At 39.2% G+C, this 19,743-nt stretch overlaps 1 protein-coding gene across 2 annotated transcripts in view; it reads right to left on the bottom strand.

Annotated features, from left to right (window-relative positions):
- Positions 1-19,154, bottom strand: part of LOC113994803 (protocadherin-11 X-linked-like) — a 459,611-nt gene extending 440,457 nt beyond the window's left edge. The window contains exon 1 of one of the 2 annotated variants that reach the window (XM_027734230.2): positions 18,683-19,154. The gene's annotated coding sequence lies outside the window, so the exon portion shown is untranslated. The remainder of the gene's footprint in view (positions 1-18,682) is intronic. The other variant, XM_027734228.2, reaches the window with a different exon arrangement.
- Between the last annotated feature and the right edge of the window lie 589 nt (positions 19,155-19,743).

The raw sequence follows: 19,743 nt of genomic DNA, 5'->3' as shown, positions 1-19,743 counted from the left end.
AAATACCAGTGATCAAGATACACCAGCGTAGAATGACAGAGTACTGCACAGTTTGCTTCCTCTGGATTTTTTTTTTTTTTAATCACAGTCCAACATTGTATTCTACAATTAAACTATGTTTAACAACCTTGGAAACACAACAGATAACTAACAGCATTCTGCTTAGTCCCCCACTGTGACTTTGTAAGAAGTCACTGAATCCTTCATGTTGGAACGGTCCTTAAAAGGGCTGCAGTCCAATCTGCACAGAGATGTGTCAGTACCCAACACAGACCAGATTCCTTCAGGCTTTGGCCAGTTGGTCCTTAAAAAACTCTAAGGACAGAGATTTTACAGTGTTTCTGGGCAATTTGCTTCATTGTCTTCATGTGGTAAATCCACATTCCATGAGTGGACAGAACCGAGTAATGAATGACTTACATTCAACTTTGACTATTGTTTTAAGCAACTTGTTGGGGTTTTTTTTCCCCTCTTACTGAGACAAAGACTCATTTACTATATTACACAGACAAGTCTCAGAACCACACAGTTGTGCTGGTAACTAGTAATTGAGAACAACGATCACCAAAAAAAAATCATCAGTGATTACACACGGGTGACACTTCTGCAAGCATTATACTGGTCGCCAGGTTGAACAACAATCTGTATGCATACTTAATATGCAGACACCTTATAAATAGCTAATAAATGATTAAATGAAATTGCTGTTTTCATAATGAATTAGTACAAGATCTGTTGTACATAATGTTTGGAATATTTAAATGGTTTAACATACTCCAGTTATAAGTACTCTGCAGCTGGCTCTTACAACAGAAATTCATCACTTAAGTATTTTTAAACTGTTTATATGTGTCATCACAATATGGTAGAACTTGTATAATTATTTTTTTTTTAAAAATCATTTGTAATTACTGGGGTCAAAGCACAGACTGGTTCTCTGAAAAAAAGAACCAAACCAACAATGGTCCCCTGTTTGGGCAGAACGGAACAGAGTAGAAATGGGGGCTTGATTTGCATCACACTTGAATCTAAACTGCAGCAGCTGCTGCATTTGATCAAGACAAAATTTCCTTCCCCAAATCTCATTCTGGGAAGTAAGATGTCATTTTTTTCTAAATCAGCTGTGAAGCTGAGCCTGGTTACATAACATACACTCTTCCCAAGTTTACAGTATGCTGTATTTGCCCAAGAGAGGCTTGGATCATGTACAAATTTTGTTCTGAATCTCCAGCAATTCTCCCACAAACTTCCAGTGCCTCTGGAGTTACAATGTGTTCAGGGCTACAGACCAATACTGTAAACCATTGAAGGGTAAAGGGAAAATTTTGGCTGCTCCAAGATCATTCTTTTCCAAGCTGAGGGATCCTTCCATACACATCTGTGTGATTTAGACCCTGAACATTTTCAAACCTCACACTAGGCATCACTGCTCTTATTCCATGAAATGACATTACAGAAGAGGGTAATCAAAATATATTTTCCATATTTGATATTGGATCTATGTTTTGTGGCAATCAATCTGTAAGAATGTGCACAGAACACAAGATACCGTGTACTCTGGAAGTGTCTGTCACTTGCTATCTGAACAAACAGGTGAAGAAAAGTGAAACAACACTGGTTGTGTCAGGTGAGGCAGCATTTCTGTCATACTGATAACTGGCACACTAATCAAACCCGTAAAACCCTTAAATTAAAGAAAAAAGAAGAATAAACTGCTCTTAACATTGTACTAAAAATCTTCTCTCTATAGAAAAGCTCTGCGACAATGAAAAAAGCATTGTTGGCAGTCCGAGGCAGCCCCTACAATAAAGCAATAATTGGTACAACTGCAGACAGAGCAATTTCTAATGAAAGTAAATGCAGAGTTAAATGGCCTCTTACCAACCCCATGGACAACACCACGTGTATAGCACATACAGTGTTTTCTTTCAAGGTGCACTGAACCATGACAAACATGCATTGTTTTACATAGATACAATTTCACACACAAATTGTCATCACTCTGGTCCTTCAGCCATTATTAGAGTGAGGCAAGTTTACTTAGGGTTGAGTTGAGTCTCTGTGAATTTTACACCCATCTCCCCCTTTCTACAGTTTCACCACATTTTGCCTGAAAATAAGCTAGAAGGGCTTTGTCTTCCTCTCTGCTAAAACCTGTATCTCATTTCCCTTCAACAAGTTTTACCAGTCACAGAACACCAATTATCTTATAGTGCCCTGGCTGCTTCTAAAATAAAGACATACAGACAAAAAATATATGAATATTCATAAGCTGAATATTGAAGAAACTGTACACTTCTAAATATTAAAACCAAGTCCCTTTTCTTGAATTATCATGCCCTGTCTTTACAGAAATGAAACAGGCTGGGGATAGGTTTGGGTAACCTTTCCTGAAGATCTTTTTAACAGTAGGATTCATACCCTATAAACTTGCAAACATGTCATATAGCTATTAAACAAGCCTTTGATCTTAAGGTATGTTGGTGGCATTGGGTAGGATACTGTAGACTTTAAGCCTCCTAAGGAGAATTCTTCTGGGAATATTTCCCCCTTTGAATTTGATACACAGCAAATACTGTGAGGGATGCACTTCTCTACCCCACACATCACTTTTCAGTAAAACCCAGTAGTCTTCTGTGTTAGAACAACTACTGCTATCCCATGCTTTGGTAAAAGTAACCCACTTGTACTAAAACACCAATAAATCTTCTGATGTTGCCATAAGGAGACTGTCAATCAAAATCAGACTGAACTGTAACATCAGCTTCCCTAAAAACTTAGTTTCAAAGACCAGAGCTAATCTGCCAGCTTCCACACTTCCCCTGTTCAGCCAGTTTGACACTGTTCAACTCTGCACTTCTGCTTTTGCCTCTTAAGCACTTTGAATTATAACCATCCATTTGATCTGAACATTTTAGCATTTTCCTTCAGCACTTGGGTGCTTCTCCATGAGAATTTAATGTTTTGCCTTGGTTTGTGTTCCCTGCTAGCTTGGCATTTGGATATTGTCAGTACTTCAGTGTCTTGCCTCAAAGCTTCTCCTTATTGCGAAGCTCCATCGCCACAGTTTCTTTGAACACATTCCCTTCATCCTGGCACTTTGCCTTGGTATTGCAGCATATTCATCTCAGTACTGTGGTGTTCCAACCATCCACTTCTACAACCTTGCCATCTCACAACTACGAAATTCTCCTCCAAGATTCTGCTCTAATTCTTCCCTACGCAGGTGGTTCTTTTCAGCCCCACTGTAAATTTTCCACAATTAAGGCAGACATGGCTCAGACAGCAGCACAACACTGTGCTCCCAGCTAATACTAGGCACTCTCCTCTGTCCCTCCACCCCATCCAAAATAAAATGGGCAAAAATGAATGAATGAATGAATGAATGATCATCAGCTCCTTATATAGTAAATTCAAGGGTAAGGTCTCTTAATGATCAATGTTGGTGCTTTCTTTTGGAAAGAAGTAGTCACGTAGAATTCCAAATTTTGATAGACTACCTCTTCCTCGGTCAGGATCAAGCTGTCATGAAACTGATTGTTTCATGAAAAAAATACACTAATACAGATTAATTTACCAACCTTTTTCCAAAGTTGGCCGCTTCACTGAGCAATCCATGCAAAAGTTAATACATTAGACATTCTCAAAACAAACTAAGCATCTCTTAAACTCTGAAAATATTTTGTTTCATTAAATACACCAAGTTGAATTTTTATACATGTCTGAAAAACAGAGATACTGTAACTTTGAGTGGCATATGCTAGATACAATCCATGTTTTTTATAAGCTAGCACAGCTCAACAGACATCAATCAAGATGTGCAGATTCATATAGTTGTAAGAAAGCCTTATACATATATGAATGTTTACATGAGATACTGTAAATATATTCTCTTAACACTGTATTTATTTTTGAAGGAAAAAAAAAATATCCAGGATTACAAATTCCTTCCTATAAAAACTTGTTCAAAAAACCAGTGGCAGGTTTGGCTTTGGTGTTTTTTCCCCTCATCTCAGTGATCTGTTTGTTAGAGTTCTACCAGCAACACGCTGGTCAGTAAGATGAGAGAATCACATCAGGACCCCATCACAAGCCATCCAACTTTTAAAACTTACTCTTCAGTTAAGTGCTGTGCAAGAGAAGGAAAAAAATACAACAAGCAATGAACAACATTCTTATTACAGTCCTCATCGTGTCCTGAAAGCAGCAGGGTTTTGAACTAATGGCAACATGCAGCTATTTACAACTTGTTAATCTTAATGCTGGGCTTATAGAGCCAAACTGTCTGTGCACTAGCTGGCATTTTTCCTAAAATCTTGCAAGCCTTTGCGAAGGAAATAGTCATAGGATTGCAAATCATCTCTTGGCGCATATTGCTTTCATAGCAAGAAATGTTCCTTTTAGGGTCCATATCTGTGGAAAAGTAGGAGTCAGTGGGAGACAAACAGGTGCAGAAAGGTGGCAGTGGATAATGGATACATAAAAATTGGCAAAATGCTTTCCAGTCATCTAGAGAAATGACAGTACAAATGTAAATTCTTGTAAAAGGAAACATAAAGAACATAAGATCTAACACGTTGCACCACTGATATTTAAGACATACCCAAACACAACGCCAGCACAAAACACGTCACAAGGCTTTTTCATTAATCTTCCACCAACAGGCCACATCACAAAAATGATTCTACATGAATGAGTACATTCCTTCACATTTTCTGACATTTCAGTCTTAAGCTAGAGCAGACTTGACGTTCTCATTCTTGTCTTGATTTACCTTCATCATCAGGCACACTGTTACAAATGCCATGGCTGAGGTTTGCTCAAGAGGATTCTGCTCATGGGTATTTCAGGTCAGAGATGAATTTTCACTGGGACTGCTTCATGAAGAAGCTTGTTCAGAGCCTTTAAGCCCAATGTTTAGCTCAGACCAAGGACATAAGTTACAACTTTCATGACCACAGCATGTCCATGCATAGACATCGAAACACACACACACACTTCTAATAGAAAAAATAGAATAGACTAAAATTCAATGCACATACACTTTTCTAGGAAAAAAAAAAATAGTACGGAGTAGGTAATCTTTACAAAATACTGAGGAAATTCAGCAGAAGTATTAATCCTCTTGGTGTCAGAGTGATTTCATTTTGGAGTCTTGAATATTTCCAGTATGACAATAGGATCAGGTTCACAGTCATGTACTAAACTGGTAACATCATGTTGTGCATGGCAGTGTCAGCTGAAATGCACACTGTTCATAATGATGAGGCACTGTGAATACAGCAGTTTGTTATGCATATTATTTGCAAAGGGGGTGACCTCTTGGAAAGCTGAATGACTGTGAAACTACTTCTGTTATGTCCAACAGATGCGGTTGGGACACAGTTCACATTTCGTTGTTTTTCAAGTTTTCAGTCCATTTGTGCTTCACTGAAGAGTTACACCACCAAAACAAAACTAATGTCGAAATTCACCCCAACTGCAAACTGTCTTCTCCATGGCAGGCCTGGAGTTTTCTGAAGAAGCAGGAGATATTAACTACAAAAATATGTTCAGTGGAATCTTAGGTGACCAATTAAAATGTTTGAAGGAACAATTCTTCATTTATTAGTTTAGAAATACTTTTTGACCAGTATATTCAAAATTGTACCCTTCACTGTCTCTGTAATACTCCGGATTAAAAAAAAAAATTATTATCCAAACTGTTTCATCACAAATTATAAACTTTGTCTAGCATGCTGCTGGGTCAGTCAAGCTTGAGTGCATAATCAAGGGTACGAAGTGCCTCGTGGAAAGGCAAATCTTTTAACAGCCCTGTGATGTCACTTTTTAGATTTACCAAAAAAGTAACTCATCTGAGGATTGAATTTATTTATTTGATCTACAGACCTCTTATCAATTAATTTTTATTTGATTTAGAAAAGCAGATTTCCAACACAAGGCCCTCCAAGTTGATTATCTATGCAGTAAGGATTTTTTTCTTCCACTCTAATGCTTTTTTTAATCTAGAAATGAAGGAAACATTTGTCCCAGGTTTCTTCCCTTCAAATTCAGATCAATGCTGTCTTACCTATAAAATTCTCCAAAGGAAACAGTGGAACTGGTTCTCATCTTGCAAACAGACTTACTTTTAATCATACGTATTTCATTGCAGACTGCAGCAGTACAGACCATTTAAAGACAAACAGCTCTTTGGTCTGTAAATCATCTTCAGGGTTTCTGTTTCAGAATAAGTGTACAGATAACTCACATTCATCTTCTCTTTAATGATTACTCCCAGTAGAATGTTTACAGATTTTTTAACCTGTAAATCTGATGAATCTCTCAAGAGATTCATTAAAAACTTGAACAGGATTCTCTTCTCCTACAACAAACAATACTCTGGTAACACTTTCTAATAATAAACACATTCAAGGGAAATTGAAAATCCGTGATTTCCCTGTGGTTATACAGCCCATACATACATCTATGATGGTAACTATACATTTAAATTGCACTCTCTTGCCTAGATATCATTGCAATGATGTATTTTTTTTGAGATTTTTTTTTTCTCAAAGAAGGGAAGGATCAGAACAACTGTCTGTGTTCTGAATTTCTGTGTACCATTGTATATTTTCATAAATTGTAGTTGCACCAATGCAAAGCCAAACAGAATCTGTTCATATATATGTCCCTTATCCAGAGTATTCAATATGAAGTTTCTACACTGAACACTTGTAATGTCTTAATTAAGACAGTGTGGATTAGCACTATAAGTAGCTCACTTTATATCCAAAGCTGACCATGTACAGTTCTATGTCCTATTCCTTGACCATCAGTCAAGGAGTAGCTTTTGCTGAATTACCATCAGTTCACTCTGGTTCATCAGGGCATTTCTGTTACAAAGACTTATCTCATAAAATAGCCCATCCCTAAATACAAGATGGAAAAAAGTAATTGGTAAATGTTCCCAGTCGAAGGCAAAAATAGAAACTGAAATGATAAAGAGTAACTGAAAACCAGTTCATCCCCTCCTCCAGACAGGGAAAAAAAATGGAAAAAATTATTTTCTGCTGGAGATGACTAATTATATTGACATTTTTTATATTCAGCACCATCAGGGTTGATAATCTCAAAGCAAGTCTAAGCCCTATGCTAAAATATGTGCTAACGAGTAGAGAGTGCATGTTGCAGATCTCTTCCAATGGCACACACTTTTTCTATAGAATATTCTGCATATTTAGAATATTCTTTACATTTACAATATACTGTAGATCAATATTTCATTCTTAAATTTTCTAGTGATGGAAAAACAGTCTCTACGTAAGATGCCTCCTGGAATTCAAGGAAACTTTGATTTAGCTCCTTGGCCTACCAAAGATTTCCCTGTACACCATCTGCTCTTTTCATTTATTTAAAATCCACATCTGCAGGGTTCTGAAAATATCAGACTGAGAGTGTCTAATGGTACAAATGCAATACACATTTTACCACACATTAATTAAGACAAACAAATAATTAGGATAAGAAGCTTTCCTCAATGCAATCTGAAGGAAACAGTCCATGATTGTGGAACAACTTGGTTTAATGACCAACAAATTGCATGCAGCTGACATTTATTGAAATATTTCATAACACCTAAGTATTTTTTAAGGGAAACAAAGTGTTCTTTTTGAGACAGCAGAAACAAAATGGTACAGCAAAAGTCAAGGATGGAAAACACTGAGTATATTCAGGATTCTGATGAGCTTTCGGTTTAAATTGGTCCAAATAAACTAACACAAACCCATAGAAGTAATTTTTAACCTACATTTCAGTTAGATTTAGTATATGCAGCGTTATGATCCTTTAAGATATTTAAAAAAATACCAATGACATTGCGTTCCACAGACAGCATGGAAAGTAAGTGAAAGTACCTGAAATGAAGAAATACCCTAACTTCAACAACAACAATCATGAAATGCTGGTTCAGATTCAGGCACCTTCACTGCTTTCCAGTGCACAATTTTGTTTGACTGTGTGCGTTGATAACAAATTCCATGATGAAACAAGGAGTAAATTAGAGCTTCTGTAAGAGTAAAGATCCTTTTTAGAGATTTTTAAGAACCTTGGTTTCATTTACAGTGGTCTTCTATCTACTGAAAGTGCTTAAATTTCTGTCCATAAAAATATTGTCTATTCTCAACCTGGTTTTATTCTCTTTTCCTCACAGTCACACATTGTTAAGTCCCTCTCTAGAAACTGCATTTCTTGCATTTTTTAGGGGACTCGTCAATCAACCTCCAGACACTCTTGTAGTCAAGAGCACTAAACGATCAACATGAAGCATCAGCAGAACACTCCTCACAAATACAAACAAAATTACACTGCAACAAATGCGTCCACCCAAGGAAACCCTCAGGAAAAACTAAATTAACAAGTTTGTCTTACAGTTCTGAATGTCAAGTAACTTAGGTTTTGTAGGACTAAGGGAAAAAAAATCAGTCTGGGATTTTTTTGCCCTCAGCTCTGTTAATAAAGCTGAGGGTTCAGCTTTCCAGTTGGCTTTTACAGAAGAACAAAAACACGCAACAGGACTTTCTCAGAAAGAGAAAGGAAACCAGAAAGTGTTTCACAGATCAAAAGTTGTACTTCAACCTGTATTCAGAACAGCACAGCACAAAGACAGCGAAGAAACGACCTGTTGAAGTGGCAGCCTGTGAGTATAACCCCAGCTGAAGGAGGCCTCCAAAATTACACTAAATAGCACACATTGAGACAGGAATAGTAACCAATGCTGAGATCCACATCCCAGCACAAAAATAACAGCTCTCTTCTGTTCACTAGTAGGTTTCTCTTCCTGCTTCTCTCTTCTTCACTACCTGAACAAGCAGAACAGTAAGGACATAGCAAGCTCCTGAATTTCAGCCAAAAAAATCACAATTGAGACAAAGCAAAAAGGTGTGACCTATATAGAGGAGTCAAAGCCTTTTTAAAGGACCAAAGAGAAGTTCAGACTGGAAGACACCTCTAGAGAGCCTGTCTAGCCAAACCTGCTTAAAGCTTCTAAGTTACATCAGGTTGCTTAGGGCCTTAGGTCAAGCTTTGAAAATTTCCACTGATTCTTCTGAATATTAAGTGAACATTTTTGTAGTGTGCAAAAAAGGAGAAACTGCTTCAAGTATTTCTTTTGGTTCACTACCAAGATTATTTTATGTGCTTGCAGCACTTCATATCGCGAGGAAACTCAGATAAGTACAGAGTTTGCAGTTAGGAAATATAAAATGGCAAAGGATCTGGTGCAAATTAGGACGCAGAATGCAGCCTAAAATCACACTGATGTCAAGGACAACAGGCAACTCTTCATTTTGACAGAAGTATGTAACTCCAACTAGGGCTCCCATTTACAGAGTCCTTCATAAAACTGAGTAGGAGCTCCAAAATCCGAGAAAGAGAACAGCTGTTGCCAGCCCACAAAGGATTTGACATGTTTCTCCCTCCAAAAGTTACAGCGGAAGTTGTAAGAAATACTCCAGTCCAAGAGTATGTATTAAAAGAAAAGGAAAGGAGGAAAATCTGCCACAAACGAGGTTCACAAAGTGGTGCATGGCATCCTAAATCTGGTCTTTTGGATCACAAAATAGTCTGTTAAAAATGCTAATTCCCTCAGCCATCAGACTAAGACATATCTGAGCATATCTAACATTTGTGAGGCTTATCACGAGGTATTTTACTACCATAGTAACCCACTGAAGTTGTTTCCAAGAGTATTTTCATTTCAACTTCACTGTTCCTTAGAGGTTTCCTACACTTTATCTGTCTTTCCCAACAGACATACTTGTAATGCCACATGTTAGATCTTTATCATCCACACATCACATATACAGTAGGTAAAGAGGTGTCCTGACCAAGTTATCACTTTAATAACTGAAGCATCCCGAACTTTTCAGAAAGTTGGTTGATTAACACCTCCAAAAACAACTGCCTCACAGTTCAGCAGATCAGCAAAGTCGTGACTTTTGCTTCAGTAATGACTAAATCAAGACACAGATCCAATAGTCTGAAGTGACTGCATTTCCAGAATTTAGTTAATCCTGCAGTAGCCACACAGAACCACCTGCCAGCCTCCCTTAAATCACTTACTCTAAATCTTTTTCCAATGATTTCTTTCGAGCTTTTTTAGCGTTTATAATACAATAGAGCCTAAAAGTACTGCACCTGCCAAAATGAATTACATGTAAGGAGCTGAGACTGTACACATTTTTTGCAGACTGATGTTGTACAATTTTTGATTCGGACATTATTTTTTAAATACTCTTTTTTGTTAAGTGCAGTACAACAAAAATAAAAACACTGGCATTAAGTGGACTCATAACAAATGGTATTTGTATGAAGCCAGATTAGGTTTTTGTTGAACTTGACAGGAAAATATTCTGGGTTTTTATGTTTTCCCATTGGTGTTAAATAATAACCAAATCCTGAAACCTGAATTATCAAGATAAAAAGTATCCAAAGGAAGCAGCTATGGGACAGTTGACCTAGTATATGAAGCCAAGCAGTCCCAAATAGCAATAATACCTTGTTAATTAAGATTTTTTTAGTAATTTAAAAGTACCCTACACAGTGATTCCAAAGAGCACTACTCAAACACAACCTTGAAGTCAAACTCCATTCATGTTAGGGACTGAATCTGAGCTGTGTAATGCAATACAATCACAAAAAAAGCTGTTCTAGCACAACAAATTTACCAGTATATTTACTTTTTTTTTCCAACTTAATGAATAATACAATGGATCTCAGGTTTGGCTCACCATTCTATAAGGAATCTATGATTCTATGAAGAAAAATGAACTATTTTTATCATAAATTCTGGCAAATTTCAGCCAGTTCTTTTCCTTTTTATAAACTTCCTTCAACGTTTTAACTTCTGTTTATTACCTCAGTTTGTCTGACTGGATTTTAAAGTTTAGATTAACAGAAAGTAGAAAAAATCTCTTTTTCTGACTTTAGTTCTTCCTAAGTGTGACTGTCTTAAAAAATAACTGTCACTTTTTCCAGTGCTGGGGGTTCCACTCAGTTAACTGGGCAGGCTGGTTGATGCTTAAACATGTCTGTTTGATGAGCCACAAAATACAGGGTGTTAAATAAGAAGTAATTGGCCCAAAACTCAACTCTCATCCTGATATAATAGATTAATTTCTATGACAATCAATGATTAATCTATGATTAATTTCCTAATTCTTCTTCTGCTGCTCCTCCTCTTTAAGTGTTTAAAATCTACTTGAGTAAAATTGATTAAAAGAACATAATCATTCCTTTAAAAAGTTTTTTTTGTGCAACCTTGGTAAGGACTGGTAATGTTTTTAGTTCAAATTCATAGTTTTCTTTTAGGTTTTGGATAGAATAATCATCCTTGGGTTTCACTATATTTTGAATATTGAATGTGACTAGATTTAATGTCCCTAATATTCAAAGAAATTTAAGAAAACATGGATGAGGTACAGACTGTTACTATAACCAGACATTAACCAAAATAGCACTGACTGCAAAAACACTTCAAAGATTCTGAAAGCAGGGAAGTTTTGGGCTCTGTCAGAAACCAACTCGCTTTGAAAATGGAACTTACACACCCAAACTATGGAAGTCCTTTGGAAAATACTAATCCTGCTCAGTTCCATAGTAAAATTTATTAATTTACTGCTTTTCAACTTCATTTAACAAATCTAATTCAAAGACAATTCAGTAGAATTTAAAAAGAGAGAAAGAGTGGGTGCCACGTAGATTCAATTTTCTTTGTTTTCAGTGCCAGAAGAAAGCAGGAATTTTTAAGTGCTTTCATTAAAACATTCAAAACTCTTTAGAGAGTCACTGGTATTTAGTCACCAAGAATCTCTCTCCCTTTAGCACACAAGTTTCAGGTTGTTCAGTGAGCCCATAGCTCAGCACTGACGCAGAGCTACAGCCACAAGATGTTACTGGCTCACAGCTCATCAGGAGGCTGCCAATATTTGACATATTCAACCTTATTCCTCAGCTCAGAACACAACAGTTTCTGACCAGAGACACAAGTCATGCATTTCTTTGGAAGTATTAAAGTCTTTGGTTTCTGACTCGCATTTATTTTTTTAGAGCGGTCAATTTTATTTTTTCCTGATATGCCAAATCTCTTTTTTCTCCCCATTTCCATCTTGAAACACCTTAAGTTAATGTTCTGTGAACTGATCTCAAATATACTTTGCATTATGCTTTAGGGTACTTCCAGAGCAGTTCATGGAAATGGTTTTCTTTCTATATGTAGATAAAGCTGAACAGTGAAAGACACAAACTAACTGATATTTGACCAAGCATGTTGTCAAAAAATAAATAACTGTACAATTCTGTAGCCTTTGGAAGAGAGATTTTAAATTATTTTTTTGCTAAGAAAGTGTGATTTAAGGTGTTCTCCTAGATATAGTGTCTTTTTATAGGGCTTATATGTGAAAAATGAGAGGGTGTGGATGAATATGTGAATACCAAATATGTTACGATAGTTCCATTTTGTAGTCATCATTATTCCAGACTGATTATATGCAGTTAAAATACACTTATTTCCCAGTGTCTAAGGACCCTTCTGTAACTTCCATTGCTCAGATTTCACTAATGCCATAAACAACTACACACGTGTAAGTGTGAGATTTTTTTCCCTGAAGTTTCGTGTGGAATAATAGAAGATAAAGAAGTAATAACTGTTACTTCAGCTGCTATTTTGTCAGAGGATCAGGCCATTCTGAATTATCTTAGAAAACTGTAACAAACAAACTGGGACAACAAATCCCTTGATTTACCTTATATACAATTTTCTTTAATAAGTCATAAAATTACAGATCTCCTGAACATGAATTTTAAACAGAGTTCTCTGATAATGAGACATGAATGCACACGTGTCTGACAAGCACTTCACTGATCTCTTGTAGCAGAGTCTCAGTTACAGGAAATTATTACAAAACCCTTCACTGGAAACCATTCATTCTGGTAGAGTCTCACATGAAGACAAGGCAGGGAGATGAACAGAAAATGAATGTTATGCATTTCTTTCCCAATTTTGCATCCCCGAAATTACTACCGTGTTGCCTTGCACTCTAGATTTTTATTTACAATGCTGCCATGTACATTTTCCAAAAGTCAATTAAATGACTGACAAAGTAAAGCTGTTACTCCATTACTCCATAGCTTTAGTTTCATCCTTATATTGTGCATATATTTATAAAGTACTGACAGCAACTATAATCTGAACAAACTACTATAGTGAGGCCTCAAATTATTTGAGTTCAGAGTTATATATGCACATTACAGTTCCTGTTAAGTCATCATTTAATGAGGTTTCCAAAGACCAGAGTTCCTCCACACTTTTCTTTAGAGAATGCTATGGCAGGCTCTTTGGCTATTTAATGTTGACAAGTGTAGTCTAGGTTTTTCATCACAAACATCCTACAAGTCCTAGGAAAATCCCTTTCCAGTTTGTGAATCCAACCTGAACCTTGCCATAATGCCCCCTATTGAAGCTGCTCTCCATTTCAGGAAGAAAACTACCATCACACCTAAGGAAAACCAATGACCCAAGTAACCATGTGCCTGTCAGGACACACAGCTTCATACTTGCCAGAAGAAGAGAGATACATACTTTATTAACTGCAAAAGCAATCCCAGAACCTGCAGAAGTTACTAAACATGACTTTTACTTCCATTGACAGAGATAAAATTCAGTTTCTACCTAAAGTCAAGGAACTTCCTTTTTTAGGACGATTATAAAAAAAAGTGACCTAATGACATCTGAATTACAGGCTAAGGGCGGGCAGTTGGCTTCTTTATAACTGCTTCCTATGCTCCATTTTATGGAACCTGCAGTTCTGTCATATCCCAAACATGTTACTTTTCTTTGGGTGGACCTGTATGTTCCTTGTGCCAGGGACTACAGCTGGAAACAAGAGTGTGTGTGGTTATAGTGTGCCCACGTATGTGAACACAGATCCAGCAGATCATAGATTTCCATACATATACATTTATTTATTTAACAAGATAGCACAGTTGGTTAAATGAAACATGCTGTGCCTAAAGCATTCCAAACTTTTGCTTGATTTTCTTCCCTTTAGCATATATTTCCTCCTACTTCAGTAGACAGCATCAAGCGTATATAATTACTAATTAAATTCTTACAACAATAATAAAACTATGTCCTTAAGGATGCAACAGATAAACACTGATATGCAAACAGACTACATCACCAGTGACATCTTATTTCTAGACCAGCTTGGAGGAAGAAAATCTTCCCCAAAACAACCATATCACATCAAAGCAGTACACAACTCAAGATGTTCCCCTGGCAGGAAAACGAAGCAGGCGAAGTTTCTGAGCACGAAGAGCTGTCATGTTAAACCCCCAAGCAATGGGTTTTAAAGACAGTGGGCACCTCTGGTTGTACTTTCACTATTGAATCTGGAAGTCTCCAATGATTTCGGCATTCATCTGCCTCTCTAACAACACATTAAGTTCTCTGATGATCTGGCTATGTAAGTTCCCTTGAAATTACATAATCATTGCGGAGTCTATCGCAATTTAAATGAAGGAAAACAACAGCCATTTAAAAAGAACCTCTTGGAAAAGTTAGTAAAGCATTTGCTGTTCAAGAGGCTGAGTTCTGCCACTCCTGCAAGCTAAACCCCTTCACACCTATGCCTTCTATACCACATGAACAGGTAGAACTCCTAAAGGAGTGGCAGAAGTTCAAGTATGTGCATTACGTAATGCAAGAAGCACTTATGGAAGGCCCTGTTCCAACAGAAATTTTTTCACATGCTGCAGGAAGATTTGACTCAGGCCATGTTTGATCAAGGCTAAATCTTGCATAATCTATGAGAAAACATACATTTCGAACAGTATCAGAACTAATTTTCAACAGGATTTTCTTAAAGGCAATAACAATAGACTTCAAAGGAAAAGAATGCTTAATTATGACACAGTTACAGAAAACGCTTCACAGTTTTCTACTTACTGTCAAAACTACCATGATTTGATTGTATCCACATAATAAATCCCACAGTAGTTTTTCATCTGTATTCTAATTTTTACATTAACTTTTCCTGGCTTCACATTACTTGCCTGTGTATCTGCAAGAAGCATGACTTTTGAGAACATCCAAGAAAGATACGGTCACTGCTACTTCACTGCACTGGTGAGAGACAACTGTTACAAACTCCTCAGTGATCTCATTACAGAAAGAGGTAATTGGGACAGAAGAATATAAATCTCCCTTATGAATTTTTATGTAAATGGCAACACTTTCATTCAAACAATACTCATTTATTTCATCCAGTCCAAAACACTTGGAATATAGGAAGATGTGTCTAGAACTTGCTACTTGAACATTGCTATTACATAGCATGTGCAACTGTATCCTTGAACCCAGGTGTATTTGTAATTCCAGTCTTTTCACTTCTAACCTGAAATATGCCAGAAGTCATCATACTTTGCACAGATGAAGCAACTACTTCTGAGACAGGTGATTGGAAAAGACTCTGCGATGCTTTAGAAGAAAGAGCTCTGTTTAAGTGTAAATAGACCGTTGATGGGAAGCAGGATTACCGGGATGGTTGCTCCCGGGTGGACTACCTGGCAAGTGTGCTTTAGCAGCACATCCCCCAAATGCTTTCAACACCTGCGTCAGACAATAAACACCATTCAAAAGTGAATGGTTCTCTTTGGCTCATTGAATGGAAAACTTCACCGGTTACAATGCAAGGTTTGGGGTTTGTTGTTCTTGTAACTTAAGCCTCAAAAGAACTGTCACCAGAACATTAGTTCTGATGCAATGTGAGGCTGAACCATTAAACTGAGATCTGACTAATTTCTGCTTTGAGCCGGTGCTGTTCTCCTTTAAGAAAAGTCCCACTGCCCGCTTAACCATCAGAGGCTGTTTTAAAATCCAGGTAGAAACACTCACCTGGATCCACAAGGTGCTTTCCAAATTTGAAAGATTTGTTGTTGAGTTTTTTTTCCCTTTTAATCTGTACGTTTTTCAGACAGGTGTTGTTTTCTACTAGCCTTTCTATAAATTCAACTTAATGGCGCCAAATGTTATTAGACTTCATTGTTTAGGATATATTTATTTTTTTACTATATGAATGTGTCCAACTTAAGCTTGGAGCCTGTCCTAAAACTAGCTGTTAAATTCCTAAGCAAATGATGTTTTAATGGAAAGGCTGACATACTCTTAACTATGGGAGCGTGAATGGCTCCAGTATGAGATTACTCAAGTCCACCTAGAATACAAATGCAATACAGGACCACAGGTTCAGATCTTTGATCTCTTTTTTTACAGAGGCTGTGATGTATAAAGCCAATTCCACTGTGCAGACAGTACTACACTGAATATAAATTATCCTTTAACTATAGCAAGGCTCACATTTAAAGAAATGCTGCAAGGATGAACAATGCAGCCATGAAGCAGAGTTCTTCTGTAGCAAAAATACAGACTAAGATCTGCATGGATAACATGGTTTCAAAAGACAAGATTTTTCCACAGCTATTATTTAATAAAAAATAGAGTAAAATCTGGAGTATTGGATATACGGAAGTACAGTTAAAGCACACTGCTTGCTCTTTCTATTGAAAAAGTGAGCTAGGAATACTTGCTTTATTGCCCAGATTAACCATCATTCCCCTAAGAGGCATAAAAAAATTATTTTAGAATGTGGAAACCAACAGTCTCAACTGAATATGGCTTGAAATTTAAACACATCTTTTCCAGATATCTCTTTAGAGGAAGAACCTTCTGCCTACTGAGCTCCCTGGAGTTTAGCCATGAATATTCTAAATCCATCTCTTACAATTCACGAAAAGTTATCTTTTGCCAAAATAAAATGCTTAACAGGAATTCAATGTGCTTACACTGCTTTTCGTCACTTTATTTAAAATCAGTGTTTCTGTCTCAACTTTATGTCAAATATAAAGGAAGAGGGAGATTGAGTTGTGGAAATATTACCTCAGATTTTATACACAAATGGGAAAACAAATTACTTCTGAGAACATCAGATATTTGGCTTTGGTTTATTCTACATAATTTTGAATTTAACCAGCTCTTTTGCAGTTACACATAGGTACTGTTGAGGATTCTTACAGGAATTTCTCTTGTGTTTACATCAGTTGTAACTTAGGTGCTTCTCATACGTGGTGCTTCCCCACTCTGTGATGTTTCTTTGTATGCCAACTTTGTTTGTGCGTGTCAGAATGTTAGTAAATAAATAAATAAATAAATAAGTAACTTTGTTGCTTATCTTACCTCTTATGACCTGTGTTGCCTGGCAGACCAATGCTACTTCCACTGCAGACAAGCAAAAAGTTAAAATTTATCTTTCACTTAATCTTTTTGTTCTCTTTAGGTTTCCTTTCAGTAAGGCTTGAAGAAGGTGCTCTTTGTGGCTCAGTTCTCTATGCCAGAATGCAACTGAGCACAAAACGAATGCAAGGGTGAGCTGATAGTATCTACTGTCCTCAGCTCTGCTTCGGTTCAATAAACTTGAACATCTTCTCCCCTCCTTTGCCAATTGAGATAAGCAGCAACAATTACTCAACATGTATTATCAACTCAAGCTCAAAAAGGCAGGATCAGCTGAGCCGACTCCATCTCTCCCAGTCTCACAATTTCCTTCAGTGTCCGAGAGGGGCAAATGGGTCCCCGTTTGCCCCTTGACATCCACCTCACAGCTACATCTTACAGGCAACTACACCCAGGTTGCAAAAGGAAAGTGAGATAAATCCTCTGCTTTCCACATCGCCTGCAAGGTTTCTGCTTATAGCCAGCAGGCTGTAAGCTCTGTGCCATGATGGCAAAAGTCACAGACGAGCCATCCTTCTCTTCCCCAAACGATCATATTCTCTCCTTGTCTGTCTGGGTTCTCCTCTCCCCTTGCCTTTCTGTGGTCTCCATAGCTGAAACCAAGAATTCATTGGGCATCACTGCAATGCCTCTACCCAATTCTAACTGTATCCAGAGCTTGAGTCAATTAAAATACATTTCAGCTTGATCTGGGTTTTATCCCATTCCAGTACTCCACATACACAGCAACTTTAAGCTTACAGACATCCCTTCATGGTTCAAGAAAATCCTTCAATCAAAGAACTTCATTTACAATCCAGCACAGTTTTTGCTTTCTCGGTTCTCCACAGCAGCCTGGCATTTTGATGCAATCCTCATTTAATGCAATCTCCATTACAGGATTATGATCACATCAATAAAATGTTCCATATGTTTTTTTTTCCCATCCCTCTCCCTCTCTCATTAATAGTAGGCACTATATCTTCAAAAAACAACAAATCACACAGGCTGATGGGATGCTCTAGGGAGGTAGCGGGGGTACACATTCAACAAAATGCAGCAGCCAATGCAAACTGCCCATCAGAGACTGAGTCCGTGGATCTCCTCATTCCTGAGCTACGCGAGTTGCTCAGTGTCCGCGCCGCGAGCACAGATCCTCGCTGTGCTGTGTTATCAGACTAAAAATAAATACAGCTTTTGCAATCACTTGTGAGCTCCGTGTACTTTGCACAGGAGCAGACTTTCATCGGTTCCAGCCTATCCATACTGTTCTGGATGAACTGCTGATGCTCTGCTTCAAAGGGGGATGCTGGACAAAAGATATCATATAAAAGGCTACAAAAAATCCCTCGTTTCCCCAAGACCCCTTCTTACCTTCAGCGCCTTCTCTGCACAAGATGTGAATCTACATGGGCTCCTCAGCACATCATCAAGGCGTTTATAGTAGTGAAGGCTGCCCCACTGCATGGAAGTTAGACCGCTTTGCAACAGCAAATCCTCGATCCAAAGCACAAGCCGCTTCTTCCCATGCAGTGTGCCGAGCACGAATCACACACGACTTCCACATAGGGAATAAAATCGTAAAAGAAAGGGAGGGGGGAGAAATAAAGAAAAAAAAAAAAAGGTATCCTAACTTTTAGGCAACCTGAGTTTGTTTTATTTCTGTTGGGTTTAGTCAATTATCTCGCAGCAGCTGCGATAAGATGGAAAGGCAGAGGATGGAAACCCCGCAGAGGTCCGGCCGCGTAACCCAAGTTGCGCGGAGAGACCCCGAACTCGGAGCGGCTCCGCGGCGCAGCCCGGCAGCGCTTCCCGTCCCTTCCCTTCCCCGGCCGGGCGGCTTTGGGCGGCGGAGCGCCGGGTCCCCCCGCGGGGCAGCCGCCGGCGCTGGGCGCTCGCCCGGCCCCCGGCGGGGCTGGCCCGGTGCTGGCGCGGCGGCCCTGGGCGCCCCTGGGGGCTCGGGCTGCGCTGCCGGCGGCGCCCGGAGCCCGCGCTGTCCCGGCGGCGGCGGCTCCGGCTCGGCTCTGCCGCGGCCGCCCGCGCCCCGCTCTGGCGCTGCCAGCCGGCCCTCCCCGCGGCTGACATCAGCGCCGGGAGGAGGAGCGACGCCGGGGACGCGAATAGCCGGGCCGAGGGGGGTTCCCCCTCCCGGAGCCGCCCTGCCCGCGCTCCTCTCGGAGAATCCCCCGAAAGCGGCGGCGTGCCCGCTCCGCCGCCTCGCCCGGGGGGCGGCCCCGGTCCCCGCCCGGCGCCCCCCGCCCCGCGGTGCTGCCCGGCGGGCGGGTCCCCTGCCCGGGGCTGGGGAGCGCCGGCACTCGGAGCGGGGCGGGAGCGAGGACGCAGCGCTCGCAGCCCGGGGCTCCGGGCAGTCCAGCGCCGGCGGCGCGCCCCTGCCTCCCCCGGTCCGGGCTCCCCACCTGCACCAGCGCCGCGGC

This window comes from Pipra filicauda, unplaced genomic scaffold (assembly GCF_003945595.2).
Source record: "Pipra filicauda isolate LSUMZ 115617 unplaced genomic scaffold, ASM394559v2 scaffold178_size1475342_pilon, whole genome shotgun sequence".
Taxonomy (NCBI): Eukaryota; Metazoa; Chordata; class Aves; order Passeriformes; family Pipridae; genus Pipra; species Pipra filicauda.
Note: the sequence above shows the minus strand (reverse complement) of the source record. Positions and strands in the feature narration are given on the sequence as shown.